The sequence below is a fragment of the Procambarus clarkii genome, chromosome 28 (assembly GCF_040958095.1).
Source record: "Procambarus clarkii isolate CNS0578487 chromosome 28, FALCON_Pclarkii_2.0, whole genome shotgun sequence".
In the NCBI taxonomy this organism is placed as follows: Eukaryota; Metazoa; Arthropoda; class Malacostraca; order Decapoda; family Cambaridae; genus Procambarus; species Procambarus clarkii.
The window spans coordinates 21,070,723-21,088,928 of record NC_091177.1 but is presented as its reverse complement, the minus strand read 5'-3'; positions in this window follow the sequence as shown (position 1 = coordinate 21,088,928).

Sequence of the window (18,206 nt, the reverse complement as noted above, 5' to 3'; positions counted from 1 at the left end):
CTCCATAATATTTCTCTTGTATGCATTATTTTGTGTATCTATTTTGTGTATTGCTGGATTATCTCCATTAACTCTGATGGTGATAAGGATGAGCTAACCGGACGAGAACTAATGGTGGAGTTCAGACAGTACACAAAATATCTAGCTATTTGTTGTTAGGTAGGTAGGTACATTCAACCTCAAGTGAGGTAAAATATAAAGTAGTCACCTTAATTTAGGCTACAATTAATGTTACCTGTTCACTAATGAACAAGTATCCAAGCTTCATTAGTAATACATACCCTAACACTGTGAAGTTTGAACCTAAGCCCAACATGGCTACTCCTGAACAATTGAGGAGAACCTACATTGGCCTTAAAGGTCACTTGACCAGGTTAATTAATAAGGCTGATGACTTAACTAAAGATAATCCCATTGACTCTTATCACTTAGAGTCAACAGTTAGATTGGCTGATCTGAAATTTGATCAAGTCAGAACTGCAGGTCAATCTTATCTTGCTCTGCTAAATACTGTAGAAATTGATCCTGATGAAGTAAGTCAAATAGTAACCGACATCTCCCAATATGAAGAGGAGACTCATGATAAAATTTTCAGGCTATCTAAATTAGCCACACAGTCTGGATCCAATGCCAGCAACACTGGGTCTCACTTCAATAATCACTTACCTGAGGTTCGTTTACCTACTCTAGACTTGCCCACCTTTTCAGGATTAGATACAGAAAAGTGGGATAATTTTTGGACTTCTTTTGAAGTTCACATCCATAAGAAACAGTCTCTAGACAAAGTTTCTAAATTTTCATACCTACTCAGTCTTCTCACAGGAGAGGCTAAAAAGGTCATACATAACCTTAATCTTAATGAGAGTAATTATGAGGAAGCTATAAAACTCCTGAAGTTAAACTATTGCAACAAAGAGTTAAGTATAGCCACCCTTTATTATCAATTGCTAGATCTGAATGCACCAAACAGTAGACCAGAGTCACTTCAAAGCTTCAGACTAGAAGTAGAGTCTCTAGTGAAGGCCTTAGGTACCAAGGTTAATATATCTAGTTCTGAATGGTTCTGAATCAAGCTATTGTTACAGAGGAAATTACCTCGAAACGTCTTGACAGAGCTCTGCTCACATTATAATACTGAGTTTCTTACTCTCGATCAGATTTTCGAGGGATTGAGGATCACAGTTAATAGGTTAAAGACTCATGACAAAATTAAACCTGAGTCCAAACCAATTAATACTGATATTTCAGTCAAACCTAAACAGACTCCAAGTAAGTCAAATAAATATAAATCCAAACCTACTCCATCCACCAGGAAAAGAAGTGGAAATGTAGGTACCTACTCAGTATCTCCTTCAGAGATAACTCATGACTTGTCTACTAAAGAGACTAAGTCTATTAATCAAAGAAAGTGTCTGTTCTGCAATCAGGAACACACCACTTCCCAATGCTCAGCTTATCCTACGTATAATGCTAGAGTTAAAAGGTTACAGGAATTGCACAAATGCACTAAATGTATGGGTTCTCATGATCCCAAGAAATGTGCAGTACCACTACGTACTTGCAACCGTTGTAACCAGGGTGTACACCATAACGCCTTATGTAGGAAATCTCCTACACCAACTATAAACACTGGAGAGAATTTTACTAATTCTACTGCAGTGCAATATTGTAAAGTACATCACGAAGTGAATGTACTCGCTACTGAGTCAGGCAACAGCACTACCTTGCCTACCGCTCAGCTTAAATTAATAAACCGAAGATCTAGAATTAACAGTAGAGGTCTCTTTGACCAAGGTTCCCAAAAAACCTTCATCACGCAACAGTTGGTAGATGATTTAAATTTAAAACCTACCAAAAGTGTGAAGTTAAACATTTCTGGTTTCCTATCAAATAGTGGACCACGTGACTACAAGGTAGTTAAATTACTAGTTAGACTAGGATCCTCTGCTAGCCCAATCCATGCGGTGGTAGTGGATAAGATTCCTACGGACCTGCAGGTCACAGGATTAGCTCGCACAGCGAGACACCTTAAGCGAAACCGCATGAGGCTAGCGGATCATAAAATAAATTCCGATTGTCTCACAGATATTGGAATATTAATAGGCGCGGATCATTACTACAAGTTTATCACTGGATGCACTAGGCAACATGGTATGAATTTGTTGTCGTCCGCAGGTGGCAAATTGCTCACAGGACCCGTGCTTTTCAGACAAGGTCCAGCGCCCACAAACCAACAAACCAATAATGTAATTGTGGCGTGACTAGGCTTAGAGCAGTCACCCCTACGCTTCAGGGAAATAGCCGAGGACATTGAGTCTGACCCACCAATACATCGTTTGTGGGATTTAGATACGTTAGGCATCATCCCTGAGCAACCAAGTCCTGATGATACATGGACTTACCAGCAATATCTGGATACAGTTGTCTACTCAAATAAACAATACTGGGTAAGACTTCCATGGAAGTTAGATCATCCCCAACTTCCAGTGAATTATTTTATGGCAGCCTCACAATTGCGGTCTCAATTAACACGACTGCAGAAGCAGCCAGACAAACTAACCATGTATCACCAACTTATCCAACAACAACTTGACAATAAGTTCATTGAAGTTGTTGAACACGATGACCGAAAAACAGGTCATTATTTACCTCACCATGCTGTGGTGAAAGACTCACTGACAACACCTATTCGTATTGTCTTTAATTGCAGAGCTAAAGTAAAGCCTAATAGTGTGTCTCTAAATGAATGTCTCCAAACGGGACCTAGCCTAACACAAAGGCTACATGACGTATTGTTACTATTTCGCACAGGCATTTTTGCCTACACTGCTGACATCAGCAAAGCCTTTCTCCGAGTAGGATTGCAGGAGGAAGATCGTGACTACACAAAATTCCTCTGGTACAAGGATCCACTGGATCCTAACAGTGAAATAATCACCTATCGGTTCGCCTCTGTATTATTTGGTGCTACATCCTCACCGTTTCTTTTGCAAACAACATTAGACACGCATTTGAGGAAATCAGACAGCCCTTATAAGGCAACCATTAGCGACAACTTATATGTCGACAATTTCCAGGGGACAACTAATGATCAAGCTGATCTGGTAGAAATCTGCCATGAGGCTAACCGTGAACTGTTAGGAGCTAATATGCCTCTACAGTCATGGGCCTCAAATAATAAACTGCTTAACCAGTTAATTGAGAAAGAATTTCCCGATTATCAGGTACCCAGTAAATTAAAGGTTCTAGGCGTGGAATGGAACACTAACACTGACGAGATGAATGTCAAGTCAGTGCAAACTGATAACTCAACCCTTACCATGAGAACACTGCTCTCATTTGTCAGTCAACCATTTGACCCTTTAGGCCTACTTAGTCCTATATTAATAAGGGGCAAACTCCTAATGCAGGAGTGCTGGCAACAACATATGGGATGGGATGATCCGTTACCAAGGATTTTAATCAGTTAGGTGTTTTGAAATTTCCACGTAATGCTTCAGGACCAAACTTACCCACCAATTTGCACGTTTTTTGCGATGCCTCTGGCAAAGCATATGGCGCAGTAGCCTATTTAGTTAACAGTGCTCAATCAATTTTACTCACATCAAAAGCAAGAGTTGCTCCCATCAAGAAGAGATCCTTACCTCAGATGGAGTTGACTGCATTGCTAGTGGGAGTAAGGTTGGCCCATTGCCTGGCAAAGACACTCAGTAATATCCACTTTGGTGAGATTGTAGTGTGGTCAGACAACGAGGCAGTCTTACAATGGGTAAGAAACAATAACAACAAGACTCCTTACGTCAGTAATCGCGTCAGGGAGATTCATGATTTATCCGCAGGTTACAAGTTTAGACATGTCCCTACTAAGGACAATCCTGCCGATTATTTATCAAGAGGATTGACATTAAAACAACTTGTCAAATCTTCGCTGTGGTTCAACGGACCTTCATGGCTTGTTGGTGGTCAGTGGCCCAAACAAAAGCCACAAGTCATAGTGACCAGTATCACCGCTCCCATGAAGGAACCAGAGCCTCAGCGAACATTAGCCATTAATCCTCATCATTATTCTAATTTAAGCAAATTGTTACGAGTGACTGCACACGTGTTTGATTTTCTCTCTAAAGTAGGGATTCGACACAAATTTCCCAATCCTGTTCACTATTGGATTAAGCGGGCGCAGCAAGAGACTTACGGAAGAGAATTTGAGAATCTTCCGGATAAACTCACTAAATCTCTGGGCATCTGGTACGATGTCAACACTCATAACATACTACGATGTGGAGGACGTTTGCTACATGCAAAGATTGACTTAGACACTAAGAACCCAATCCTTTTACCTCGCCACCACATCATAACTAAACTTTTTGTCTTACATCACCATCAATATGGTACCCTACATGGTGGAGTTTTAGATACTCTCACCGACCTTAGACAAAAGTACTGGCTTCCTCAAGGTCGTCAGACTGTTAAGACCATTATTAAATCTTGTGTAATCTGTAAGAGATACGACGCTAGAGTCTGTCCTTACCCAGGACCTCCTCCACTCCCAGAAGAGCGAGTAGTTCATCTTCGTCCATTCGAAACCACTGGAGTAGATTATACAGGAGCCTTACTCCTCACTGGTAACCCAGATAATATACCAGTGAAGGCGTACATTTGTCTCTTTACCTGTGCTACAACCAGAGGCGTGCACTTAGAGGTCACCCCAGACATGAGTGCTGAAGCTTTCATTCAAGCTTTCCGCAGATTTGCTGCCCGTCGATCATGTCCTAGACCTAGATGATATCAGACAACGGATCTAATTTTGTAGCGGGAGAAAGTTGTTTGCGAGAAGTCTGGAACCACCCTGAAGTGCAATCAGTCTTACAAAGAAGACAATGTCACTGGAAATTCATAGCACCAAGAGCCCCTTGGCAAGGTGGGTTCTATGAGCGAATGGTAGGCACAGTCAAAAGATGTCTAAGGAAAACGTTACACCGACAAAAGGTCAGTTACTCAGAACTCCAAACTATTGTTGTGGAAATCGAGGCGCGAGTCAATAACCGCCCGATCACCTACCTGTCTGATGATTACACCCAGAGAGAACCACTGAGCCCCTCTCACTTGATCCATGGAGGTCTACTGAGCCCTCTCATCCCCTTAGCCGAAGAGGACCCTGTAGACCCGTCCCATGTGACCAGAGGAGACTTGGTGGAAAGCTACCAGCATCTTTCTAGAGTTATTAACAGGTGGAATGAGGTGTGGACTCGAGAATACCTCACAGCTCTACGAGAGTACCACTACGGAGCTTCGAGCCCTTACAATAAGGTACAATTAAAACCTGGAGACCTTGTGCTAGTCGACAGTGATGGACCAAGGTCCGAGTGGCCTATAGGAAAAATCGTCACCATTCACCCAGATCGACAAGGTGTCCTAAGAGTGGTTAAGGTCTTATGTAAAGGCAACACTACTCTAAAAACTTTAGAGAAGCTGGTTCCCCTAGAACTGACTGAACAAGAATATCAGTCAGATCCAGTTTCCCCAGTAATTTCAGAGGACAATGAATTTGTTCCTCCAAGCAACCGTCCCACTAGAGCTGCAGCTCAACAATGTAGACGGAATTTGCGAGCCTATTATAACTCTGAAGAAGAATAATTTCCTTCATTTCCCACTAAGAAAACTGTGCTGATACTACGATGTGATATCACGTAACGAAACATTACATGTCACTATGACCCAAGATATCACATCACTGTAGATTCTGTTAGTTTAAATTGGGAGAGTTAAATTTTATAAATATTGTGTAGGCTACAAACAACATGTTTCAGTTGACATGTAAATAGCAAGACTCAAATTCTTGTAAGTCCTTGATAAATCCGGGACGTTCGTTATGTGTGTACTAACATACTAACATACTAATGTATTAATCTTAATATCACTTCGGGGATAGGTCAGTACAACACAGTACACTGCGACCCTGGGAATCCCCCCCCCCCGGAGTTAGGTTGGATATTTCCAACATCGAATACAGCATTGTTGTATTCTCATTACTTATTACTAACCATACTTAATATTGTAGTAAGTGAAATTAACAACTCGTAGAATTCTCATGTACTAATAATTCATCTGTGCATTAGGCTAGAATTCTCACGTCACCTGACGCCAGTATTGCGTCAGATTTCTTTACAGTAAAACACATTATATTCAATTTGTGTGAGAATTAAATACGATTCTCCATAATTAAAGCATTCTGTATGACAACTGATTGCAGACGAATTGTTCTCTAACTAAAAGCCGAATAGAGCGTTAGAATCATAGCGTCTACCTCGCGATAGTGTTAATGTCATCAATGAATGCCATGGGGAGACATTAATTCCTCTCCCTTTTATATTTACTATTCTTAAATAGTTAAATAATAATATTTCGTTCCTCTAAATAATAAACCCGTCCAGTCTTTAGAGTTTCAAGCGCGAATGCGAGAAATATTAATGTTCAAGACAATAATTTGTGTTATGAACGTCGACTCGGCGTGGGTTGGAGGGACGCCATCCCCCACAGTCGGTACGCGGACACGTGCAGAGCCGGAAGGAGGCAGAACTGTACTTACCGTACTCAAAACGACGCCATTGCCCAGCAAATCGGGCAGGTGTTATTCATGCGCAGATGAAAGCCGCCACTGTGAGGCGTGAACGACCTTGCAGATAATATCTTCAACTAGTGCTGGTGTTAAAAGAGGGACCCTAGACTTGGTTCCTGACGACACGTGATCAGCCAGCTTGAAACGCATCAATCCAGGATAGGTTCACCGGAGCCTGGGATGCGAAATTACGGCAATCTTAATACTTATACAGTGCCCACAGCTAAGTACCCTTTATTTGATGCATCATTTACAGGTTTAATAATAGCGGGGTGATTGCGCGTCATGCGGCGAGATAACACCTAATAACAGGTGATTAGAATTCCATCTGTAGATATCAATAATCTTGAATATGAATTGAGTAGTTAAATCAATTGCTACTGGTAGTTATTTATCTTGCAGCTCGAGAGACGAATTCCTCATGCTGTCTTCTCCATGCTAACCGTGCCATTCGTCAGTGTACCAGACTTGGAGATTAAGAGGACTTCCAGGGTTATCTAAAGGAACCTACTACAAGCTAAGGCTTATTTCTTTTTTCCATATTCTAGCAATTTGATACATTCAGAATGTTTCAACATAATGTGTGATTTACTGTAACTCATTGCTATGCTCATAGTCATGTCCTTCTTTATATGAATAATATTATATTCAGTATTATTTATAGGATTAGATTATTATTAATTGAATTAGTGAACGAACCACACTGATTCCTGGACGTACTGACCTCCAGTAATAACCCCCCAATGTAGGTGTTTGAGGTTTGTTTCTTTAATAATACAGCCCATTAATCATTCTTATGATCATACTTTCTATTCATATCCATAGTCACTGGTTTTCTCTAGAATTTTATCTAATGATCTGAAATTCTCAGTTTCCCTCTTTACTTTAAAAGCGGGTGGTCCTTCGTAATTTAATTTACTATTTTTAATTATTAATTAATCAGAATCAAGCCCAAATATCCCACAGGCCGATCTAAAAAAACAACATATAAAATCCAATTCTTATTCGATTGACTTGGGGTTAGTATGAAAATGTTTGCCATTAAATTTCCGTTTTCTCTAAAAGGCACATGAGCCTGTTTGAGAAAACAGCATTGTATTATAACTTAGAGGAGAGACTATTGAGTTGTTGACACAACGAGGGTAATCGCCCACTTCACACACTCTTGGTGTGGGGGGTTTGGGCAATTTGTGACTCTTCGCCGCTCTCAGTAATTGGCATATTTTCGGTATAAAATGACGTAATTTCAAACCGCGGATACGCGCAGAGAGCCCGAATTTGGCTCCAAAATATAGTTCGAGGGTCGAATTTGGGATGTTTGGGATATTGTGAAAAAAGTAGGGAGGGGTTATATATAAATAAAGTTGTTATATAAATATAACATATAAAAATATGTTATATTTATAAATATATATGTTACTTAAATATTGATATATACGTGTGGGTCCAGGAGGCCATCTGTGTCCCCTCAGATGGTCTCCCTTATCACAGTTTGTGTCTATGGATGTGTCTGTGTGTGTGTTTATCCCTGTGAGTGTCCGTGTGAGTATGAGTGCCCCTGAGATTGTCGGGGTGCGTGTGTGTCCGGTTATACCTGTGGGTCCAGGAGGCCATCTGAAATGCCCCCCCCCCCTTCCCATATCTCCTCCCTTATTCCCACCGTGGGTTCGAATCCCAGGTGATTAGACCTGCCCTAGGTCCATGGATCCAAGGTATCCATCCGTGGGCCCAACGGATTTCATCCCTTCCCCACTTTCCAAGGGCCAGGTCAATTCCAGCTATCCGGGGAACCTGTCGAAACAGAGGCAGCTACAGGAGGGGACACACAATTATTTGTGCCCTGCAGTTACACACCCGTTCCGACAGGCTCGATCGCAATCTATCCAGATGAGAACACTTTCTCTTCCGACTAGACCACGCTGGAGTCGCTGTATGTCTCAAATTTGGTTCCTTTATTTATAGTTAGTATTTTTGGTGTATTAATTGATTTATTTTAATTTTTTAATGACTTAGGCAGAGTGATTTAGTGAGTTATTTGCGTGTGTAGTGGATTGTACGAGAACGTGGTTGGTTAGTATTTTCTAGTTGTATTCACCTAGTTGTGCTTGCGAGGGTTGAGCTCTGCTCCTTCGGCCCGCCTCTCAAATGTCAATCAATCAATTATTAATAACTAATAAAAAAAATCCACACACACACCCAAGAACCAGCCCGTAACAGCTGTCTAACGCCCAGGTACATATTTACTGCTAGGTAACAGAGGGTTTCAGAATGATAGAAACTCTGCTGATTTCCGTTTGTGCTGTTACGACCCTGGGTTCTTTAGTGGAAACCAGAGGTCAAAATTGTGTTATTAAACTTAACTATAGTATAGCTGAACGCAACCCTATGCGTCATTGTCTGTATCTTCCCTGCCAGACGTAAGACTATTATTGTTTCTCAAAGAGCATTTAAAGACTGAGCTGGGGGTTGATTATTAAATAATAACATAGGCACCAACTTTGCTTACTAATACTTTCTAATCATTTGTAAAGTAACAATACGTTGCATAGGGGAAGATCTTTAATGTGCTTAGCTGCACGATCAATTAGGCTCCTTCCGGCACCACGACATGCGGGAGGCCTAGCTGGTTGCTAGGAGCTTTCTTCTCTGGGTGGCGTTCGTGGGGACGAGACCTACTCTGTGGCTGCACCCCTACTCTCCTCCCTTCTCCTCTTACTTATTTCCCTTACCTGAAGTTCCTGTACCATTAAGTTAAGTACGGGGCGTTTTAAGTGTACCTACTCTGGTAGTAAATATTGGTGAGACCTGGGGGTAGTATTTGCCAGTGTTTTGGGTACCCCTAAGTGTTGTGTTTTGTATTAGGGTACCACGTGGTGTCTCTACCCTAAGCTGCATCCAGCTTCAGTGCTTATCCAGTAGTACTTTACCCTAGCTTGTTCTTAGTGTAAACCTTGTATCCTGCCTAAGTGGACCAAGGCTTTTTAACGTAAGATAGGGTGGTAAAGTTATTATTATTATTGTTATTGGTGTGAGTGTATATGGGGGGTTGTAATTAAGGGGTTAATAAATAAGTACATGAATTATAGGAGTATCCCTTCTTCCTGTGTGGGAGTGCGTTGATCAACCCTTAGACTGACATATATGGTCTAGTAGCAAGGTATTATTACTGTGGATAGTTTATTTTGGGGGCCGGGCCTTTTAGCTCTCCCATATTTGATACTCTGTCTTCTAACTACTCTTACCTCTTAATAATACCAAGTCCCCAATAGCAAGCCACCACACAATTATTTATAACAGCCATCACCGGGGGATCGAATGAGCTAGGATTACGAGTCGAGAGCGACGTCCACTCAGCAATAAAGCCCTCTAGTGTGTGTATTGGTGCAAAAGATAATTTGGGAGAGGTTAAGGGAAAGGAATGATGTTTGGTGGCCTTGAAAGCTTTGGAGGGGAGGGGGGGGGGTTGCCAGTTATGAAATAAAATTGTTAATAATTTAAGATAGGCTATATATGCAAAAGACGTTGCGAGATATAGTAAGAAAAGTGTTTCTGAGTGAGGTTAGGTACTATGTGATTGACTTTTATGTTAGGAAAAAGAATACTTATTAGAAACTTAGATAATCTTTAGAAATGTTTCTTTGCAAATAGTTGCAAATTATTGTGTAAAAAGCCTATGGTTACCGTACCTTAAACAAACACACGTGAGCACAATTAGTCCACGGGATTCAAAGAGAGTGAGAGTGAACAGCGAAATAGTAAAAAAAAATGTGACAAAGAGGGGAAACTATGTCATTCAAACGTTAACCATACAAATTACAGTAACACTAACCGAGCGTCCACATACATATTCCAATCAATTTATGTTAATCATTTCAGGGTTAATTAGGTTCGGTTATATATCTACGTTAGTTTTAACTCAAATGAAAAGAACTTAACTCATACATAATGAAACGGATAGTTTTATCATTTCATAAGAAAAATATTCGAAAAATCTATAAATTCAGGAAAACTTGGCTTATTAGGCAAATCGTGCCATGCACACTAGGCCATTAATTATAAAAATTATATTTTCAAACTGCGAATACGTGCAGAGAGCCAGAATTTGGCTCCAAAATATGGTTCAAGCGTCGAATTTGGGATGTTTGGGATATTTCGAAAACTGCTGGGAGGGTTTGGGCAAAATGTGATCCATTGCCGCTTTCAATAATTGGCATTTTTCGGAATAAAATTTCGTAGTTTCAAACTGCGAATACATGCAGAGAGCCATAATTTGGCTCCAAAATGAGGCTCAAGGGTCAAATTTGGGATGTTTGAGATATTTAAAAATCGGCAAAGATGGTTTGGGCAAAATGTGGTCCATCGCGGCTTTCAGTAATTGACATTCTTTCGGTATAAAATGTCGTAATTTAAAATTGCGAATACGTGCAGAAAGTAAAAATTTGGCTCCATAATATGGCTCAAGGGTCGAATTTGGGATGTTTGGGATATTTTGAAAACTGCAGGGGGGGGTTTGAGCAGAATGTGAACTATCGCGGCAAACAGTAGTTGGCGTATTTTGGTATAAAAATTCGTAATTTCAAACTGCGAATACGTGCTGAGCCCAAGAATTTGGCTCCAAAATATGGCTCAAGCGTCGCATTTGGGATGTTTGAGATATTTTGAAAACTGCAGGGAGGGTTTGGGCAAGATATAACCCATCGCCGCTCTCAGTAATTGGCATATTTTCGGTATAAAAAGTCGTAATTTCAAACTGCGAATACTTGCAGAGAGCGAAACTTTTGCTCCAAAATATGGCTCAAGCGTCGAATTTGGGACGTTTGATATATTTTGAAAACTGCAGGGGGGGTTCGGGCAAAATGTAACCCATCGCCGCTCACAGTAGTTGGCATATATTCGGCATAAAAGTCGTAATTTCAAACTGAGAATACATGCAGAAAGCCAAAATTTGGCTCCAAAATATGGCTCAAGGGTCGAATTTGGGATGTTTGGGATATTTTGACAACTGCACGGGTGTTTGGGCAAAATGTGACCCAATGCCGCTTCTAGTAATTGGCATATTTTCGGTATAAAAATCATAATTTCAAACTGCGAATATGTGCAGAGAGCCAGAATTTGGCTCCAAAATATGGCTCAATCCTCGAATTTGGGATGTTTGGGATATTTTAAAATCTGTGGGGAGAGTTTGGGCAAAATGTGATTCATCGACGTTTTCAGTAATTTGCATATTTTCGATATAAAACGTCGTAATTTCAAACTGCGAATACGTGCAGAAAGCCAGAATTTGGTTCCAGAATATGGCTCAAGTGTCGAATTTGGGATGTTTGGGATATTTTGAAAACTGCAGGGAGGGTTTGGGCAAAATATAACCCATCGCTGCTCTCAGTTATTGGCATATTTTCAGTATAAAAAGTCGTAATTTCAAATTGCGAATACTTGCAGAGAGCGACAATTCGGCTCCAAAATATGGCTCAAGGGTCGAATTTGGGATGCTTGGGATATTTTGAAAAATGCAAGGAGGGTTTGGGCAAAATGTGATCCATCGCTACTTTCAGTAATTGGCATATTTTCGGTATTAAAATTCGTAATTTCAAACTGCTAATACGTGCAGAAAGCCAGAATTTGGCTCCAAAATATAGCTCAAGCGTCAAATTTGCGACGTTTGGAATATTTTGAAAAGTACAGAGGGGGTTCGGGCAAAATGTGACCCATCGCTGCTGTCAGAAATTGGCATATTTTTGGTATAAAATTCGTAATTTCAAACTGCGAATACGTGCAGAGAGCAAGAATTTGGCTCCTAAATATGGCTCAAGCGTCGAACTTGGGATGTTTGGGATATTTAAAAATCGGCAAGGAGGGTTTGGGCAAAATGTGATCCTTCGCCGCTCTCAGTAATTGACATATTTTCGGTATAAAAAGTCGTAATTTTAAAGAGCGAATATGTGCAGAGAGCCAGAATTTGGCTCCAAAATATGGCTCACGCGTCCAATTTGGGACGTTTGGGATATTTTAAAAACTGTAGGGAGGGTTTGACCAAAATGTGATCCTTTGCCGCTATCAGAAATTGGCTTATTTTCAGTATAAATAGTCGTAATTTAAACCGGCGAATACCTACTGAGAGCCCGAATTTGGCTCCAAAATATGGCTCAAGCGTAGAGTTTGGGATGTTTGGGATATTTTGAAAACTGCAAGGAGGGTTTGGGCAAAATGTGATCCATCGCTACTTTCAGTAATTGGCATTATTTTGTTATAAAAAGTCGTAAATTCATACTGCGAAAACGTGCAGAGCGCCAGAATTTGGCCCCAAAATATGGTTCAAGCGTCCAATTTGGGATGTTTAGGAAATTTTGAAAACTGCAGGGGGGGTTTGGGCAAAATGTGACCCACCGTGGCTCTCATTAATTGGCGTATTTTGGTATAAAAAGTCGCAATGTCAAACTGCGAAAACGTGCTGAGCGACAGAATTTGGCTCCAAAATATGGCTCAAGCGTCAAATTTGGGATGTTTCGGATATTTGGAAAACTGCAGGGAGGGTTTGGGCAAAATGTGACCCATCGCCGCTTTCAGTAACTGGCATTTTTTCGGTATAAAATGTTGTAATTTCAAAATGCGAATACATGCAGAGAGCCAAAATATGGCTCCAAAATATTCAAGGGTCAAATTTGGGATGTTTGGGATATTTTGAAAACTGCAGAAAGGGTTTAGACCAAATGTGATCCATCGCTGCTTTCAGTAATTGGCATTATTTCGGTATAAAAACTCGTAATTTCAAAATGCGAATATGTGCAGAGAGCCAGAATTTGGCTCCAAAATATGGTTCAAGGGTTGACTTTAGGATGTTTGGGATGTTTTGAAAACTGCAGGGTGGGTTTGGGCAATATGTGACCCATCGCTGCTCTCGGTAATTGGCAATTTTCAGTGTAAAAAGTCGTAATTTCAAACTGCGAATACTAGCAGAGAGCCAGAATTTGGCTCCAAAATATGGCTCAGGGGTCGAATTTGGGATGTTTGGGATATTTTGAAAATTGCAGGGGGGTTTGGGGAAAATGTGAAACATCGCTGCTCTCAGTAATTGGCAATTTTCTGTGTAAAAATTCGTAATTTCAAACTGCGAATACTAGCAGAGAGCCAGAATTTGGCTCCAAAATATGGCTCAGTGGTGGAATTTGGGATGTTTGGGATATTATGAAAACTGCAGGGGGGTTTGGACAAAATGTGGCTCATCGCCGCTCTCCGTAATTGGCATATTTTCGCTATAAAAAGTCGTAATTTAAAATAGCGAATACGTGTAGAGAGCTAGAATTTGGCTCCAAAATGTGGCTCAAGCGTCGAATTTGGGATGTTTGAGATATTTTGAAAACTGCAGGGAGGGTTTGGCAAAATGTGACCGATCGCTATTTTCAGTAATTGGCATATTTTTGGTATAAAAAGTCGTAATTTCGAACTGCGAATATGTGCATAGAGCCAAAATTTGGCTCCAAAATGTGGGGGCTTCGCTCAAAGTTCGAATTTGGGATGTTTGAGATATTTTAAAAACTGTAGGGTGTTTGGGCAAAATGTGACCCATCGCTGCCCTCAGTAATTGGCATATTTTCGGTATAAAAAGTCGTAATTTCAAACTGCGAATACTAGCAGAGAGCCAGAATTTGGCTCCAAATTATTCCTCAATGGTCGAATTTGTGACGTTTGGGATATTTTGAAAACTGCAGAGAGGGTGTGGGCAAAATGTGATTCATCGACGCTTTAAGTAGTTGGCATATTTTCGGTATAAAACGTCGTAATTTCAAACTGCGAATACGTGCAGAGAGCCAGAATTTGGCTCTAAAATATGGCTCAAGGGTCGATTTTGGGATTTTTGGGATATTTTGAAAACTGCAGTGGGGTTGGGGAAAAATGTGACCCCTTGCCGCTCTCAGTAATTGGCATATTTTCGGTATAAAAATTAATAATTTCAAACTGCGAATACGTACTGAGAGCCAGAATGTGCCTCAAAAATATGGCTCAAGGGTCAAATTTGAGATGTATGGGATATTTTAAAAACTACAGAGGGGTTTGGGCAAAATGTGACCCATCGCCGCTCTCAGTAATTGGCATATTTTCGGTATAAAGAGTCGTAATTTCAAACTGCGAATACATGCAGAAAGTCCAAATTTGGCTCCAAAATATGGCTCAAGGGTCGAATTTCAGATGTTTGGGATATTTTGAAAACGGCAGGGAGGGTTTGGGCAAAATATAACCCATAGCTTCTCTCAGTTATTGGCATATTTTCGGTATAACAAGTCGTAATTTCAAACTGCGAATATTTGCAGAGAGCGAGAATTCGACTCCAAAATATGGCTCAAGCATCAAATTTGGGACGTTTGGGATATTTTGAAAAGTGCAAAGGGGGTTCGGGCAAAATGTGACCCATCGATGCTCTCAGTAATTAGCATATTTTCAGTATAAAACGTCGTAATTTCAAACTGCGAATACGTGCAGAGAGCAAGAATTTGGCTCCTAAATATGGCTAAAGCGTCGAATTTGGGATGTTTGGGATATTTTGAAAACTGCAGGGAGGGTTTTGGCAAAATGTGATCCATCGCTGCTCTCACTAATTGGCATATTTTTGGTATAAAAAGTCGTAATTTCAAACTGCGAATACGTGCAGAGAGCAAGAATTTGGCTCCTAAATATGGCTCAAGCGTCGAACTTGGGATGTTTTGTGATATTTTAAAATCGGCAAGGAGGGTTTGGGCAAAATGTGATCCTTCGCCGCTCTCAGTAATTGACATTTGACTCCTTTGTGTATTTTCGGGAGTAGATATATGTTCGGGATTTCTGAATTAAAGGAAAGGAACGAGTCTCTTGCAGGCACTCTCATTAGACCTTTCCTTTCATTATTACTGTAAAGTTTCAGAACCAAGGATCTACTTCTTTTTTGTGCATTCAGAAGTGCCGTTGGGCCGTGTTTTATGGGTATATATGTTTGGATATCATTCAAATGCCTATCCTTCGCCGCTCTCAGTAATAAACAGCGAATATGTGCAGAGAGCCAGAATTTGGCTCCAAAATATGGCTCACGCGTCCAATTTGGGACGTTTGTGATATTTTAAAAACTTTAGGGAGGGTTTGACCAAAATGTGATCCTTTGCCGCTATCAGAAATTAGCTTGTTTTCAGTATGAATAGTCGTAATTTAAACCGGCGAATACCTACTGAGAGCCCGAATTTGGCTCCAAAATATGGCTCAAGCGTAGAGTTTGGGATGTTTCGGATATTTGGAAAACTGCAAGGAGGGTTTGGGCAAAATGTGATCCATCGCTACTTTCAGTAATTGGCATTATTTTGTTATAAAAAGTCGTAAATTCATACTGCGAAAACGTGCAGAGCGCCAGAATTTGGCCCCAAAATATGGTTCAAGCGTCCAATTTGGGATGTTTAGGATATTTTGAAAACTGCAGGGGGGGTTTGGGCAAAATGTGACCCACCGTGGCTCTCAGTAATTGGCGTATTTTGGTATAAAAAGTCGCAATGTCAAAATGTGAAAACGTGCTGAGCGCCAGAATTTGGCTCCAAAATATGGCTCAAGCGTCAAATTTGGGATGTTTCGGATATTTGGAAAACTGCAGGGAGGGTTTGGGCAAAATGTGACCCATCGCCACTTTCAGTAATTGGCATTTTTTCGGTATAAAATGTTATAATTTCAAAATGCGAATACATGCAGAGAGCCAAAATATGGCTCCAAAATATTCAAGGGTCAAATTTGGGATGTTTAGGATATTTTGAAAACTGCAGGGAGGATTTGGGCAAAATGTGACCCATCGCTGCTCTCGGTAATTGGCATATTTTTGGAATAAAAAGTCGTAATTTCAAACTGCGAATACTAGCAGAGAGCCAGAATTTGGCTCCAAAATATGGCTCAGGGGTCGAATTTGGGATGTTTGGGATATTTTGAAAATTGCAGGGGGGTTTGGGGAAAATGTGAACCATCGCTGCTCTCAGTAATTGGCAATTTTCTGTGTAAAAATTCGTAATTTCAAACTGCGAATACTAGCAGAGAGCCAGAATTTGGCTCCAAAATATGGCTCAGTGGTGGAATTTAGGATGTTTGGGATATTATGAAAACTGCAGGGGGGTTTGGACAAAATGTGGCTCATCGCCGCTCTCAGTAATTGGCATATTTTCGCTATAAAAAGTCGAAATTTAAAATAGCGAATACGTGTAGAGAGCTAGAATTTGGCTCCAAAATGTGGCTCAAGCGTCGAATTTGGTATGTTTGAGATATTTTGAAAACTGCAGGGAGGGTTTGGCAAAATGTGACCGATCGCTGCTTTCAGTAATTGGCATATTTTTGGTATAAAAAGTCGTAATTTCGAACTGCGAATACGTGCATAGAGCCAAAATTTGGCTCCAAAATGTGGGGGCTTCGCTCAAGGGTCGAATTTGGGATGTTTGAGATATTTTAAAAACTGCAGGGTGTTTGGGCAAAATGTGACCCGTCGCTGCCCTCAGTAATTGGCACATTTTCGTTATAAAAAGTCGTAATTTCAAACTGCGAATACTAGCAGAGAGCCAGAATTTGGCTCCAAATTATTCCTCAATGGTCGAATTTGTCACGTTTGGGATATTTTGAAAACTGCAGAGAGGGTGTGGGCAAAATGTGATTCATCGACGCTTTAAGTAGTTGGCATATTTTCGGTATAAAACGTCGTAATTTCAAACTGCGAATACGTGCAGAGAGCCAGAATTTGGCTCCAAAATATGGCTCAAGGGTTGATTTTGGGATTTTTGGGATATTTTGAAAACTGCAGTGGGGTTTGGGAAAAATGTGACCCCTTGCCGCTCTCAGTAATTGGCATATTTTCGGTATAAAAAGTCGTAATTTCAAACTGCGAATACGTGCAGAGAGCCAGAAGATGGCTCCAAAATATATCTCAAGCGTCGAATTTGGGATGTTTGGGATATTTTGAAAACTGCAAGGGAGGGTTTGGGCAAAATGTGATCTTTTGCCGCTTTCAATAATTGGCATTTTTTCGGTATAAAAAGTCGTAGATTCAAACTGCGAATACATGCAGAGAGCCAGAATTTGGCTCCCACATAAGGTTCAAGGGTCGAATTTGGGATGTTTGAGATATTTAAAAAACTGCAGGAGGGGGTGGGTTTGGGCAAAAGGTGACCTATCGCCGCTCTCAGTATTTGACATATATTCGGTATAAAAAGTCGTAATTTCAAACAGCGAATATGTGCAGAGAGCCAAAATTTGGCTCCAAAATATAGCTCACGCGTCCAATTTGGGACGTTTGGGATATTTTAAAAACTGAAGGGAGGGTTTGGGCAAAATGTGATCCTTCGCCGCTTTCAGTAATTGGCCTATTTTCAGTATGAAAAGTCGTAATTTAAACCGGCGAATACATACAGAGAGCCCGAATTTGGCTCCAAAATATGGCTCAAGCGTAGAATTTGGGAAGTTTGGGATATTTTGAAAACTGCAGGGAGGGTTTAGGCAAAATGTGATCCATCGCCGCTTACATTAATTGGCATTTTTCTGTATAAAAAGTCGTAATTTCAAACAGCGAATACATGCAGAAAGCCAAAATTTGGCACCAAAATATGGC